Raw genomic sequence first — 16251 nt, 5'->3', positions numbered from 1 at the left:
GATTTGTGCTATAAGAGGTTAACATTGTAGATAAAATAGATATAATTTCGTATGAGTTATTGTAATAAATATTAAGTTGGAAACAAGCCAAAATAATAAAAGGAAAAGTATTTTAACATTTGTACTTGTCAAATAAAAGAGACCCAATTTATGAAATCCGCACGAATCATAGATGATAGCTTATTTCAGTAATCGTGCATTCTTAGTTGCACATCATGAGCGCCTATTTAAGTTCAACAGAGAAGAAATTGGAACATACAGTAAGCATTCATAGTCGAACGCTTTTAAAATCATAAAACTTTTTCGTCAAAAGTCCTCGGAGAAGTGTTAAAGTTTTAGAAACTTCAACAAAAAAAAAAAAAAAGAAAGACTCGCCTTAATGTTAAACGATTGTTTCATAGGTATATGTACATGTTTAATTGTTTGATATTTTAGGAAAAATGGTTTTGATTGATTATGATTATTGCTGCACAGACCTCCAAATTAAACATCGGAACGATGTCAGCAACTCATCAACAAAATTTCGATAGATTTCTTGCTTGTTCTGTGTTTGTTAATGAATGTTTCGTACGATCGAAGATAGAAAACCCAATTTTCAAAAGAGTAGAACTCGTTAGCATTAATTAACATATCCTGATCGATCGATCAGCTCGCCGAGCTCGGCGTTCCGTCGCCGGTGACGTAACAGACGTTTACTTATCACTCAAAAACTAATTTTCAGCCAACCCGAAAGCCGTCTTGAGCCGATTGGCCGGCGATCCAACATTCAGTCTCTCGACTGCGAGTCAACCCTGCGTCCGTTCGAACAGAACATTACCGTCCGTCACGGCTCGACGCATCTCTGGGTAGGGAAAGCCCGTTCGTTCCGATTCGTCATCTCGTCAAGGACACACGGGGTGATTTTTCCCGACGATGGTGCCAGAGGCCGGGTGAAAATCGGCCTGGTTAGCCAATCGATGCGCGGCGAAGTTGTACACGCCGAATTGCCGCTATCGTAAAGTTTCCGCCCCAGTTCTGTCGCGGCGGTGACGCAACCGTCGAAGATACGGCTCCGATATGGTCCGTGAGGTCATCGTGGACCGTCCACGTGTCGGCTGGCGAGGATTCGGGGTTAGATGAAGCAGGGACACGCGTAAGTTGTGACATTCCGTGCGCCCTCTTCGCTTCGCTTCGCACGTCCCTTTCCCAGCCAGGGGCGTCGATTTTTTTAAGGTTAAGTTCAGTCTCGGAGGGCGTGCTTCCGGCACTGCGTACGAAGCGAAAGGTCCTGGCCAGCCTTGAGCCAATGTCGCACCTACAGAGCGTACTGCTGCCTTGCGAGTCGCAATGGCAAAGGGGTCATAAAACGGATTCCATCACTTTATTTGCGCGAAAAACGTTGGACCATATTTTATGGAATTAAAAACTAAAATCACCAAAAACACTCGGTTCACCAGCAAAGTGTGGGTCAATTCAGTACGATTGGTCCAACGTTTGGTTGCATTTCCTTCGGCAAGCTCGCGGTTTTGACGTCTTGACCCAAAACATTCGGTCACTCACATACACACAAACACACACACAGAACGATGATTGGCACCGCACGTTCACGGTTCGCCGTTCACGTCGTCCCCACTGTGGCCATTAAATCATAATGCTTTTTTTTCGGTGGCACACGCGGTGACTAAGTCCGTGCGTGCGCGCGTGCGTGATTTTCACGTGGATGAGGTCCGCCGGCGCTCCGATCATTTGTACGGAGGTGATTATGTAAATGGTCCACGTTCGGACAATTTCTATGTGCCGCTCGTGTGCCGTGTGTGTGTCTTTGTGAAGTGTTTGATGTGGTTTTCCTATCTTTAACTTATTTTTTATTTCACGTATTTCACCGTACCTTTGTACCATTTCGATCGGTTTGCGAAGGTGGTTTGACGCTGGACGGCGATTTCGATGTGCGATCATCACCCTTGATCCACTTTTCGGCGATCTCGAATCAAACCAACCCGACCACCCCTCACCCGCCGCATCAGGGGTGGATTGTTTTTTTTTTTGTGGTGCATTTTATTGTTGTGTTTTCGACGATTGCAGTTTTCACGCGGCCACTACTAAACAAAGGCTACTTCTGCTCTAGCGTCTTCGCCGGCGGTTGATGATGGATCGGGCATTAGAGAACGTTCATTAGTATCGTCTTGTTTCGTGGTAATTTATTGATTTTCAGCGAGGAATCGTTCAGCTTATTTTATGAACGGATGTATCTATCAGATGAGCCGGTGGCGTAAGTTTAGAGTCAATTGTTTGACATCGTAAACAAAAAAAAACAGTTAAATAATCACGTTGTTTCCACACATTGGATGCCTAATGAGTAAAGGTTACAAACATGTATAACATTCATGTCCTCTTAACACGTTGACTGCCATGGCTATCATTTTTGATAGCCAGCTGTCATTAGTTCTAAAAAGTTTTTGGCCCATAAATAATTGAAAATGCAACATAAAAATTATAGTAATATTTAATATCAATTCTTTGGGAAGCTTAGTCTTTGTTTAGCCTTCAAAAACCGTTGGTTTAATAAATGTTATAAACAAATTTTATTAAAAAAGATAGTTCTAAAGAAGTGTGCTAAAAACGCTTGGCAGTCAACGTGTTAAAGAGCTTCTAAATAATTGAGTTTAGTTTCTTTAGGTAAAACTATTATATGGAATACTCATTAACATTATTTTAACTACGGATCACTGTTCCGTTTCGTTAATTCTTTTTAATTTTTCAGATTGAATTGAAGTCATAGAATTGATGGCTTTAACAATATAGAGACGAGGCTTTCATTTGTCTTCGGATTTCAACGTCGATAAAAATTACGTCAACAAAAACACAAAATGTTGCTACTATAGCCATTTAAGTGGACCTCTTATGAATCCGTCCTCGCTAAAATGGCAACGATATTTGCCGAACAATCTTTAGTTTAATTATCGATGTTTTTTCGTGGTGAAAAAATAACTTAGTGAAATAAACAGATCACTCACATGTATCATTTGAGTTTGTGAATGTAATTTCCCATTTTGTAAAGGGAAATATTACATTAACATTTAATTTTTAAGGTATTTTCTGTTTTTTTCTCCTATAGTATCTTTACGGGAATATCGGCAATATCTTTACGATCATCCCGTATCTTTACGGCAATAACACATTCAAGTGTTAGACTACATTTATCGCAACTAATAGCATCCTGTGGCGGCACGTAGACCTGCTCGAACCCGTCCAACCACCTGCCATCAATCTTCGTTACGCAGCGCCCATTAAACAGAACGAAATGGCGATCTCGAAAACCCGCGGGCGGAAAAGCCGGAAGTGCCAAGTAGCACAAGCCACTTAGTAGAGGAGTGTTATAACGCACTTGTCCACTCTTAACCGGGCACATTAATTCGGCTGAAAGGTCACGCTACGCCTAATTGTTTACGGTGCGATCTCTCACGCGCTCTTGTACCGCCGAACGCTACAAGATCTCCATTCGTCACTTCCGTTCAACCGATGGCTTGTCGAAGTGGCGCGCCGCCTTGCCCTTGCGCAAACGTGGCACTGAACCGGTTAAATTTGAAGGTGTCCTTGATTACCGCACTTTGCCGTAACTGAATGTTAGCTCTTAAGCGATCCTTGCGATGGTTTTATTTTTTTTACTAGTTTTTGAAGACGATGTTGACATTAACCCCGACAAACACTAACCCGGGGGGTCGATGGCCGAAAACGGTTGGCCACCAAACTGTACCGCAATCAATCGATCAATCGGGGTCCTGTGACATGAGTAGGGTGAGAGTGTTAACTGGCACACCTTCGATCGAGTAGTTTTGGTTGGTCAAGTAGACCACCTGCTTGGTCGATGGATGGGTCTAACGAGTGCTAGGCGACGCCGTGCCATCATATCCGGTCTGCACAACAACCTTCACCTAACACGGTTTACTGCACCATGGACTTCGGTGCAAAGTTCGATCGAGTTCGCAATGGAGTGCCTATACATAAACCTCATGAAAAAAATGTCGTTTCTGCAATCACATTTTCTTTTAGCCATAATTCCTTATAATCGTGATCGCTGAGGCCATTAGAATATTTATACATGTCAACAAGACTTCAAATGTTTAGAGAGTTTTTGTGCAGTCATGATATAGTTAGTTTTTTGTTAGTTTTTATCCAAAACGTCTTTTAGCCGTGTTTAGTCGCCTTGTCTTACATCAGTGAAGTCAAACTCGATTGTCCTCGCAAGGTTTCGAACTTTCCATGTATTATTTCAAAGGGGTCATGGGCCGCATCCAACGTTCTTGCGGGCCGGATGTTTGACATCTCTGTCATAGATACTTGAGACATTTTGAGTAATGCCTTGATGTGTCAGGTTTTTTTGCTTGAGTAGTTGATAACGAGGGTTTATTTCAAAATAACCCATAAACGCCTTGAAATGGGTTATGGCTCATATCACTTTGTTTGTTCCATGTTTAACACTAATTATACCTACAAAAGTGGATAGCTAATTAAACCGTAAGTTCGTTATAAAAAAGCTTTTCATTTTGGTACATCAACTTGATGAGGAGATACTACGTATAAAGGTCGATAATTCGTCAAATTGGCTGAAGTCTTTCAATGGTTTGTTATGAGATTTGAACTTTTAGTGAATACCGTATTTTATCGAGTATAGTGCGCATACGAGTATAGTGAGCACCTAAACCAAAACAAAAGTATTGGGGAGTTCATCTTGGTTACTTGCTGCTTGGGTAACTTCCGAATATAGTGCGCAGATAGTATTTCATCAATCTTTTATTTGAAGAAAAGTGCGCACTATACTCGATAAAATACGTACTTTCACTTTTATTTTTATCTACAAAAGAAAACTGGGGCTGTAGTGCATTTGACGCAATTCGATTACAGGCGATAAGATTACTTTCGGCAACCCATCAACAACGTTGAATGTGCAACGAGCACTTCCGGGCTCACTTCGATGAACTAGTTTAGTTTTAGAAGATAGTCTAAAATATGGGACAAGCACATTTACGCGAAAAAGTTGTTTGCACTATGTTAACGATTCTGGTGAAGATAGCGCCCTATTTTCCTCGGTCTGGCTGGAAAAACCCCATCTAGTGTCGCCCGTGCCAGCCGGAAATCACGCGGAACGCATGGTGACGCAAACCACCACGCGCAAACGGAGCACTTACCGTGTCAAACAATTCGATACAACGCTCGAGGTATTAAGTTTGATGCCATGATGTTTTTTCCTGATGAGTCGTAGATCATCATCACCGCAAGCTAGCCAAATTCTACCATTGTCAGAACGATCAGGGCGTAACAGCGAAAAAAAAGCTGCTACATTTATGGTCGTTCGTGCTTGCGATTCGTTCCTCGTGGACTTCGAGCACACGAGTTTGACGTCACAGGCGAAACCTTCTTACCCCGTCCACAAGGAAGAGGCCATTTTGTTTGGCTGGACTTTGGTTCCGTCGAAGCGATGGCAGTAGTCGGCGTTTATAGGCTTCTCCGTGCAATTACCGTGCAATTGTTCAAGTGTACAAATACAATTTTTTGTTCCATTTTGTCGAAAACCTGTTTCTTGAAAACGTGTTTTTGAAGAATGAAGAGTTAAGAATTCTCCATTGTCTAAGATTGACTGCCCGTTGGTTCTAGCTCAATGGTTATTATAGCCTCTTTTTACTACTACGATTCCTAATGCTCTCTTCCCCCGTTCGAGTGCCATTGGACGAGCGGCACGGCAACACTTCGCGTCAATCGTCAGACGAACGGCAGATCGAGGTTCTACAAATCGTTGGAATCGCATTTGCAACGGCTTTTTTCGCCACGGGGTTGTCTTTAGGTGTTGTCTTCAAGGATGGCTCCGATAATTCGCAAACCGCGAACTCATTATTCATTGGTTTACGTATTTTCAGCGATCGTTTCCGGCTCATCTTTCAAACTGCTTATTTGCCGGTTCTATTTGAATCCCCGTCCCCTCGATGTTTGGGGAACTGATGGCTTATACTATCCGCAACATTTTATTCGTAACGTCCTTTTTTTCGAAGTATTGTAAGATTTACCTCTATGACTTTCTACAGCGTGTGGTTCATTTAAACACCGGAACGGTTGAAGTCCCGAGGACTTCTGATACTTACGCATGCCTTCCACCGAACAAGCAGTCAAGTGGTTGAAAAGCCAGCTTCAAGAGGAAAGTCTACGATCGCTACCAACCGCGGTGGGTTTGAGTGGAACTTTGTGCGCAAATTGATATCTGTGTTTGTGTTCCGGTCAGCCGAAACCGTTTTTTGCCGCATCGTCCAATATTTTAAACTGCTGAACTCGCGAAGTGTCGAGAGGAAACCACAAAAAATGTAGTTTTGTGCAAAAACTCTTCAGCAAGGATAAGCTGCGCACCAGCGCTCTATGCATCTCATTCCCCAATCTCCACACATCGGTTCAACGTTCTTCAACTTATCATGCGAGAGTAATGTGTCTAACCCCCTCTGTTTTTTTTTCTTTTTGATGGCGAAGGAGTGGGAAGTTTTTCTGGAGATCGCATCCAGAACCTTCGGAGCACATGACGGATGGCGTGAATCTGCGCCGCCGAGATAGCTCGATCTTGTTGGTGGTGATCACGATGGTGACGACGATCATGTACCAACAATGTAGTATTTGTTTGAACAAATCCGTACGACGATGATTGTGGTGATATTGACACCGGCACAGATGTGGGCACTTGACGTCAGGTACTAGAGAGGACGGACACCGGCGTGCCAATTACATCGTGCGGCTAATCGATCGTCGGAGCTTCCACCGTCGTGACTACGACATTCGGCAAACCGGTGCGTAACAGCAGTCAATTTAACATCAGACTACGTCACACGAAAAGCCCAAATCATGCTCCTTACGCAAGTGCATGAGATGACACCGGAATTTCCTTATAAAAGCGTTCTCATGTTATTTAAATATTTTATCTTCACTTTGGTAGTTTTGGTAGCTTCGAAAATACATACTTTGGATAGTGTTTTGTTGAATGTTATTAATTTGTTCTGATTTGCCAAAATTTACGAAAATTTAAAAAAAAAATCCCACATCTCACCCCAACATAGGTTTGAGAATGGCGGAGTTATTTTTTATATATTTGTTACACATTTCTAAGCAAATCACGATCACAAAGGAGCTATCTGAATTGTTGGATTATCTTAAAATATTCATCAATTCATTAAAAAAGCGTAATGATACTGTCACCTGTGCAATAAAAAATCATGTTGAAGTGAAAATCTTGAACGTTTATTTGTTTGATTTGTTTGAATTGGATAAAACATTTGTTTTTCAACTAAAAATCATTAAAGCCACAAACAACTAAATGAGAGGCACTCTGCTGACATAACGCAAAGCAAAGATCGACGATATGGCCATAAGAAAATCAATTTAACCTTAGCTCTATAATTGTGGTGTAAATATTTCTATTTAATTTTCCATATTTTTTAAGTTGACCATAAAAGAGGCACATTTATTTAAGTTTAAAAAATAAGTCGAACAATACAATAAAAGTTTTAGAGCTTTAAACGTACAAACCATTTTGGAATGAACAAATTTTGGAAAATTATGTTTTGCCTTGGTTACAATTCCATTTTCAGAGATTAAGCAATATTCAACCCAAAATTACAAAAATTTTAATATAAAAATTCATCGATTTCATGCAAAAAAGAACTTGTATAAATAATAGTTACTGATGATTTACCTAGAAGATTTTTGTAAATTATGGTTCTTTCGTTTTACTTTCTGAGAGAAGCAAACAAATTTTGACAAAGGTTGATGCTGAGTCCTTCCTTTTACCGCAACATAGGCTTGATGGCAGAGTAATATTTGTAATTAATTTCTTAAGTGTGCTCAATGCTAACATTAAATAACGATTTATACGTTTCCCATAAAATATCTTATACTTTATTTCCATCCAGTATATAATTAAATCTGTTTACACTTCATTAAAATACTAATCCCTCCATATATCGCACACCAAAGGCTGATAAATAGTTTTTTTATGCAACAACAGTCGAAAATTTGCCATATTATAGTTGACTGTATCTTGCCTACATTCAAAACGCCGATGTCGTATATTCATGGGGTACACACATTAATTAGACGAACAATATTGAAGGAGTATAAAATGGGAAAATTTACGCTACCGTGTACAGGTGCGACAGGTTTCAGTGTCAGAGTGGTCAGTACCCGCAGGGTTGTTGCCCAACGATAAAAGGTCTAATTGAGCGTCGCGTAAGAGTTCATAAAACTTGATGCTCCCGCTAAGCTGCCGGTGATGCTTTTATGAGCTGTTGGCGGTGAGGTGTAGGATTTCTATTTTTTTACAAACAGTAATTTCACAAGTAAAGGGTTAGAATGGTAATCCCTTTGCTTTCGCTATTTTTATCCGTGTTTTTGTTGATTGGCACATTTTTTGTTAGCTTTGTTTTGATGATGTATCGTGCTAGTAAACCAGCTATCCGTTGTTCCGGTGCGTGAAGGTTAGTCGACTTCGGCTCTTCAGTTTGGGAGCTGTAAAGTGGTTTATTACTATTTCGAGGTAAATATTTGGAGAATTTGACCAAATCATACGCAGTACGGAAAAACATCGTGATTCATTCGCCTGCTGCTTGTAGCTCTATGCGTTATTTAATAATTTATCAATCAAATGAAAAAGGTGAAAGGTTATTGATTGTTGCGAAAACGGAAAATTGTAATTAAAAACAACGGCGATTGATTGACTAGATATTGTTAATCCTATACATTTTTTTGCATGTTTAAATAGACTAATGATCCACACATTATATTTATTAACGATGAAACGGTTTAAAAAAAATATTAGCAAGAAATATTTTGTGTACAGGAAAAATAAATTTAAAAGTTTAGTAAGAACCAAAACTGTAATTTCAAATCACAAATTCAATTCTAACTTACAAATCCTATCATGCTAGTGACCATAAACCAATCCAACATAAAAACAAATTTCCCCGCACTTGCTGCCCACGGAAAATTGTAACATTAAATATTCTCAAAATAATGAATTATTTTCGCAATACAATCGTAAAGCCTCTGAGTTTATATCATCAGTAACAGCTGTTACTGCATACCATTTTCTAGGAACAGGACAGTTGTCAGAATGAAGCAAGCTGCTACAGAATGTTACCGCTGAAGCCATCAATTTAAATCTTGGAACGATTGTGCTTCAACATACCAATCATGCGTACAGTAGCTGTAGCTGTACATTTGTCCTTCAACGAACGACCAGATTGAACGCTGCCGATCGCGATACTTCCTGTAATTATCCTAATGAATTGACCTTCCAAGGTACGGAGGACCCGCAAGGTCAGTCGATTGAGGTTGAAAAAAGCGAACGCTCGAACGAATGGTGATTTTTATCTGTTCAAAATTTGAAGCTTGAACATTTCGTTCCGTTTGTAGCTCAAACGAAAAAAAACCGGTGCACAAGACTTTTGAATGTTAATTAGTATGCAGTAATATGAACATAATATCATACGATGGTAGCACACATTTGCATTTCAAAGGATAAATCATCTGTTTACCGATGTCTTATTAAGGATCAATAGCCAATGCTCAAAAGGATTCGATGCTGGAATTTCTTCGTTCTTTTAGTTTACTCGATTGAATTGTGGAATAACAGATACTCAGAACGCAACTGTTCAACGTAGTTCGCAACGTGTGTTACTGCTTATAGCTTACATTTGTTCACATAGAATAGAGTTCTTCAAAAACAAATATTGGGTGAAAGGTAATTTTTATTTGTGAAGAACTTGAAAAACTGTGCAGAACTGGTGAACTGCGTAGCTTTCACAATTACATTTAATTTTTTAAATCTCTGATATTTTTAAGATGAACAATGACGTCGTAAGAAGACCTTAAAATCAACACTAGAACTGAAAAAATATTCAAATTGTGTTTTAAAATCCCAACCCACCGTTGATAACAAACGTGAAGGTCTAACCTTAACTAAATGTATACATCTTGGGAAATTTGGGAGAATTAAAACTTCAAAACTTGAGATAAAACAACTTTTCTCTTCTCTTGCTGTTTTTTCTCTCTTGAATTTCAAAAATCTCTCTTTGAGAAAAAACTGTGCATTAGTGTTGGTGACTAACACATAGCAATGGAAACCAAGTTTGGTAAGCGAACCGGTAGCTACCGATCCGCGAACCGGTAACTTTGACCCTCAAACGTGGTCTTTTGTGAGAGGAAGGTTTAAGAATCGGTAATCACCGGTTCGCGAGGTATCTGGATAGGCACTTGCATCTGTGTGAGCAAATATGGAAGTGTTAGTTAGAGAAAAAGATTTCTCAAAAACTGAAGAAGCTGGAAAAACATTTCAATCGGCAAAGTTGTTCTTCTTGTAAAGACTTTTCATTTGAGGGGTCAACCATAAAAATCGGTCCAAGCACTAGAAAGTTACAACCAATTCGGTTATTTTCGCTATTAATTTATCGGGGAGCGAACAAGGTGCTTAAGGCTACGTTAGAGGAACCTTGTGTTGGATCCCCTTCCCTTCCAGGTGGTTTCCGTATTTGAACAGGTATCGCGCTCGATTCTGGTTCAGTGATGCATCTGCCGTCGTCGTGTGAGCCACGCTAGTTCACATTAGGTGCCGTGCGAATTTGAAAATCAGTGCGTACGAGCGAAGACTTCAAACCTCGCGAAGGCGCGTCGCGTTCCAGGTTTTTCGGGAAGACGGTTCTAACAAAGACAATTTCTTTATTAACGAGTGCGCGCGCGCCCCCGCCTCACCCCCAGCAGCAGTGCGTGCCCGTTGCGTGTGTTGCGTGTGCGAAAGATCCTGCTTTCCCGGAACCCCCGGAAGCCCCAGTGACGGACTGAGAAAGAAGAAAAACCGGGCACGGAAAAGCATTGCAGCGCCGAACCAGCCTAATAGAAATCCAATCATATCACCGGTTCCGAGAGGGAAGCAGCAACAGCAGCTAATTCTGCAACAAGTAAGCAGCATTCAAGTGAGTGTGAAAGATTCGCGCGTTGCTCCCCAAAAAGGGCGCGGAAGCAGTGGCGGCTGGTGGGGCATGAGAATTCTTGCCGCTTCTGTGCGCTTCAAACGGCGTTGGGGCGTGCTAGTGAACTTGCGAAAACATAGCAGAAACCTTGGGTAGCATGGAAAGCATCTTATCAAGCGCGGCGTGACACAGTTACACATGGTTTTCTGCGGCATATGACGGCGTGAAGATATGTCCCTTTGAACCAAGGAGATTATGGGCCGTGGGGGATCGATGCGGAGAATCATTCTGAACCGCCGAATCGAGTCGAATGCTTGTGTGTTGGTGTGATAGCAGAACTTTATTATTTTTTATCAGTCTTTCCTATCGCACACTCACCTGGTACTTCACGAGATGTGTCGCGTGATGACATTAGATGAGATGATGGTCGGCGGACTGTGAGATGAACGAATTCTTCTGTTCTCATCAATGCAACGGGATTCGCAGGTTTTTAAAGAGCATGTGAATGTCAAGGACCTGGTGGAATCACAGCTAGCTCTGATCAACTGCTGGCTGCTGATGCGGACGTCAACAAACCTTAGCTAGAACATTTCCCTTGCGGCCCACAGGCCAAGTGGAGGTTACGTAATACGAAACAAGATTCTTTTCTACAATCCCCAAGCCAGCCGAAGCTATTCAGCTGGTATCGGGCGAACGTTTCGAGTGTCCTTATCGACAAACAAGGAAAAAAAATCGTTTTGGCGTGCGTTTCTGCCATGAAGCCAAGCAGGGATAATGCGTACAGTTTAGCAACCTAATCTCAACGTCGATTTATTTTTATTCCTACTTCTCACGAACTTTCTTCTTGCGAACCCGTGACATTCACAGCAAAACACGCAGACATTTAATTATTTTCGTCCCGCTTCTCTGATGGTTGATGGCCACTCTTGCTCTTGCGTTCCCAATTCTAATTGAATGTTACACTCTTTGGTGTGTATAAAGCGGCAAGAAATGACTTGATTCGTCCACCTAACTGGTTCCTGGGGAACCCGGGTTCGTTACCGCCACGAGGTTGTTTGGTGGTAAACTGCATTCTGCATTGCCGCTGCAATTACACCCTATTTTCTCCTGGTCTGCTAGAAGATGGCGTGTCTCGTTTGGGGACCATGTTCGTGTACCGGTTTTCCGTCTCCCATGCACTCCACATGCATGCACATGTTGCATATGAAGACTCCGCTAATGGTCACACTTGTCGTGATACACTTTTCTTCAATCTGGTTCCCTTGCAGTGAGGCAACACGTTTGATCTCGAAAGTTCCAAGTTCATGTAAGCCTGGCACGGCAGGGTTTCCAGTTCTTTCCACTTGGCGGAAATGGTTGCTTGGCGACAGATACAACGCACCTTCAAGACGCGGATAAATCTGCGCCGGGCGTAGCGATAAAGCCCTGCACTACGTTCGACCAAAACGCGTCAATGATTAATGGCTGCCATCAGAAGGGAACGGATACAGTGATTTCCGTTATCTTGCCGAATTTCCAAATGTGAAACATTGCCCGTGGGAATGGTTAGTCATAGGCTTTTGGGTACAAACTTAAATTCGGCGGGGTACCCTAATCGGGCCCACTGATCTGGCGTTGTTTCCCTTCCCGGTTTTCGTTTGCACTTACCGACCGTTTCCCTTTCAACGGACGGCGATAAAATGGGGATGTTTTAATGTGGTTAGCGTTTCTTCGCTCTCCATTACTTAATCTGCACGAGTCGATGAAACTCACAAATAGCGTTGGCCAACTCACATGCACCCCTTGTGGCAGTGCCGAACCCCGAAAATCCCCTTTTTTCAGCGACATATCAAACCACCGCAGACGTCACTCAGAAGGGCGGGAAGAGAACCATTAAGCGACGTAATCTAAGTAACCCTTAAAACACCGTCACGTAAAGGAAGCATTCAGAAATACAACTTCCGACGCCGGTTATGGAAACGAATGGAAAAAGCCGATAGTGTTCCGATCCCGTGTGCGAAGACACCGTCCGAATGGTGAATAGAGTGTGAATTTCTTAATTTGTTGACATTTAATTCTTTTTTTAGTTTTTGTGCAACAAAATGACACAAAATCAACGAAAAATAACGGGATGCTTCTTTAATCGCTGTGAATCGCAACAAGCAACGTTCTGTTGGTCGACCTCTACTGTCCTGCCAACTCGCACTTACCACCCGGTAACCCCAGCCTACTTACCTGTAGCCCCACACATACACAAATATTGTATCAAACACAAATATTGCCCACTAATACGAGGGCCAACCTGCTCGGCTTGACGGTGCTATAACATAAATCTTAGGAAAAGAAAAAGAAACCCAGCTTCTCCAACACAAACATCGTTAGGCCATGTGCATGATTTGCCCGGTCCCTTTGCTCGTCCCCCTCCAACCACCCGGGAGGGTAGGCTTGCTCCCGTTGGCAATAATACGAATCACAACAGGTGGGAAGGCGATGGAAGAGCCGAACCCGGGGGCGCATGGAAAAACCTGAGCCGCATGCCGAAACCGCGAACTTCGCCATTCGAAGTCACCGGCCAATTGGCCACGTTTGTCATCACGCGGCCTTTCCGTTCCACTGCCCCCCCCCCCCCCCCTCCCCCCCCGTTTGGTCGAGGTTTTTCTTCGGACGCTCGCCACACGGCCACAGCTGGCGTCGCACGCCGGTCCGAATGCCGTCTGCGACCTTGTAATTATGCAATTGTTTGAGTTACAGTTACACGGTGCGGCTTATGATGTGCCTATTTCTTTTCCCTTTTCGTTTCCAAACACACATACACACACAATCTCTCTATCTCTCACACTCTCACTCTGCCTTCGTCCACGGGGTTTCGACTGCTCTCCTTCTCCCACTGACCGCCGTTGTTTTGGCGTCTTTCCACATCTGCGATCGCGAGACGGTAATCGCGTCCTATGCATCTGAGCTATCATCGTGCATCTCCCCGCAGTTCGGCGGAATGGAAGAGACACAAACCTGGCCACCCCTTACGCACTAGGATTTTGACGATCGGGTTTGGTTGTTGTGTTGGGCATGGCGTTGCCGGATGAAGCAATGGAGTCGTCCGGTGGTTGTGGTTGCTTCACAGCCGTGTGTGGAGCTGCAAGCGAAAGCCGCACGCTTCTCAGATCTCGATGGGAGATGATCGATATGTGGCGATGCCAGTTACGCGACCGTCCCGTTATCTGGTGTCCTGGTGGGGCCTCCACAAAGTCACGATCGTTAACGCTCAGTTTATGTATTACGGAAAAACATGTTTGAAGGCATTTGTTTTCTCTTAGTTTTTTCGGATTTGGAGAAATTTGTGGTTCGTTTGTTCAAACATTCACAACGATTTAAAAAAAAGCATCCAACACTCGTTTGAATTCGGCTGTCTTACAGCTTGCGGAGAAAGCAATCCAAAAGGTGAAATGTAAATTTTTGGCAAGAAAATTTAAATCGCCTCTTGAGTACGCTTCTGCCGAAACGGTCATATTTCTCCCGCTGAAACGTGCCTGGTAGACGTTTGTGTCCCTCCCTTGGATCCATTCACAAGACCCGGCGAGAGAGAAATCTGCTAATTTTCGCACAAACCCGCCCTGGTTCCCTGCCGGGTAGATCCTGCCGGCATCTCAAATTTTTCCAGTTTGACCAGTTAGTCAAATTTCACCGCACCACACTCTTGGGGTCCGCTGGTCGTATAAAGTGAAACGAGTTTGGTCGTGTGGCGGAAAGAAATTAGCATCTAGAATAAATTACTTGGAGGAGAGTTATGCGGCCAGCTAGCCATCGGGGGGCGGGGGAGCGGGAAGGGTGGGTGTGCCCTTCGTTTCTTTTCCAGATTTGCCATTGAAATGTTGGGTGGGCCCGTATCAGTTCGGCGGCACATGTGTGTGTGTGGTGGATTTTACTGGCGAACAGGATCGAAACTGCATGCGGTTAATGTGATGATCACGGATACGCTTTAGTGGGGAAAAACTGGAAAAGAAATCCAACGCGGTGGCAGTCGATCTTTGGGTCATAGTCGGATGAATACTGTTTGTACAAATTCTTATAACTCTGTGGCCATTTTAACTATGCTGACAAAGCAGGAAGAATTGGGTAGAGCAGTTCCGAATGGGATATGAACACTGGCAAAAATCGTGAACGTAACAAACTCTATCGGTTTTAATAGTTTATTTACTCTGGACCTTGCGCAGCGTAGGCTCTGGATGTTTGAAAATCGTTAGTAAACAAAAATTGTAAATGTCAGCTATCAAACTCCCAACATGCGAAAGGCTGAGAAACCGCACAACAATCGCAATTGACATCCAGCTAGTGAGCGATCCATCTGGTGAAGTTGGAAACGGCTGGCTGCAATGATTCGGTTGTTAAATGTCCAATTATGCCACCGCTAATTGCCGGGGCCCGTTCACATGAGCTTTTAACATAATGAGCGCCCACATCAGTGCCCCCCTTAGAGCGGGGGTCGTTTGTATCACCCCCACCCCCCCAACCTGGTGTGGTGGATGTAGCTTCCAGAGAGCAATCCGCGTTTGGGCTTGGGGAGTTTGTCAGGGTTTTGTTTTTGATTTTAGATTTCCTTGGTCGGTCGGTCTGTGTGTGTCTTGATTTTATTTCTTTCCCTCTAATGGCATCGGTCGGACGATAATGAGATCCGTACGGCCCATTACCAATGCAAACACACATTAACAACGCGTCGTAATGATCGCTCCAGCGACAGACACACATACGGGTTGCGGGTGGAAACAGTAGCAGATGCATTCTAATTGCAATCACTGCAGCAGCTTGCGTTTGCGGGAACGGTGCGTTTCGCACTGGCCGGTAGGGCTGGTTTCGGCTCGGCCCAGAGTTTTCTCTACCTCCGGAAACAGTCAAACAGTCATAAATTCTACCACCGGCGCACAAGAGCGGTACCTCGTCGACAACAATTACATTCTTTTGCAGTTGGACGCAAATGGCTTCATTTGTACGAAAGAAGGCTACCAAGTGGTCGCGCTCAAGAGCGATCTTGTGAGGGGATATTTGTTGGAATGAGTAACCCCACATAGCTTTGAAGAGACACGGCAATGTAGTAAGACACACACACACGCAGTGGAGATTACTGGCGGAAATTCCACGAACCGCTGGATCTTGGTGATCGCGCGCACAAGAAAGAAGAAACCGGATATTCTGACAAACCCTTTGAGTTTGCTCGTTCTGACGCTATAGTGATTGATATTCATGTAGTGTGGCTAGTCTTGCGGGAAGTGGATGTGGCCATCGTGGGATAGTTGGGGGGCTGGAG

General features: G+C 43.2%; 1 protein-coding gene across 1 annotated transcript in view; it reads left to right on the top strand.

The window, feature by feature from the left end:
* The first annotated feature begins 10606 nt into the window (after positions 1-10606).
* The window catches only part of LOC131259637 (elongation of very long chain fatty acids protein AAEL008004), a 47343-nt gene continuing 41698 nt past the window's right edge, over positions 10607-16251 (top strand). The window contains exon 1 of the mRNA XM_058261177.1: positions 10607-10976. The gene's annotated coding sequence lies outside the window, so the exon portion shown is untranslated. The remainder of the gene's footprint in view (positions 10977-16251) is intronic.

The sequence above is a fragment of the Anopheles coustani genome, chromosome 3 (genome assembly GCF_943734705.1).
Source record: "Anopheles coustani chromosome 3, idAnoCousDA_361_x.2, whole genome shotgun sequence".
NCBI classification, from domain to species: Eukaryota; Metazoa; Arthropoda; class Insecta; order Diptera; family Culicidae; genus Anopheles; species Anopheles coustani.
The sequence above is the reverse complement of the archived record's forward strand: the minus strand, read 5'-3'. Positions and strand labels throughout refer to the sequence as shown.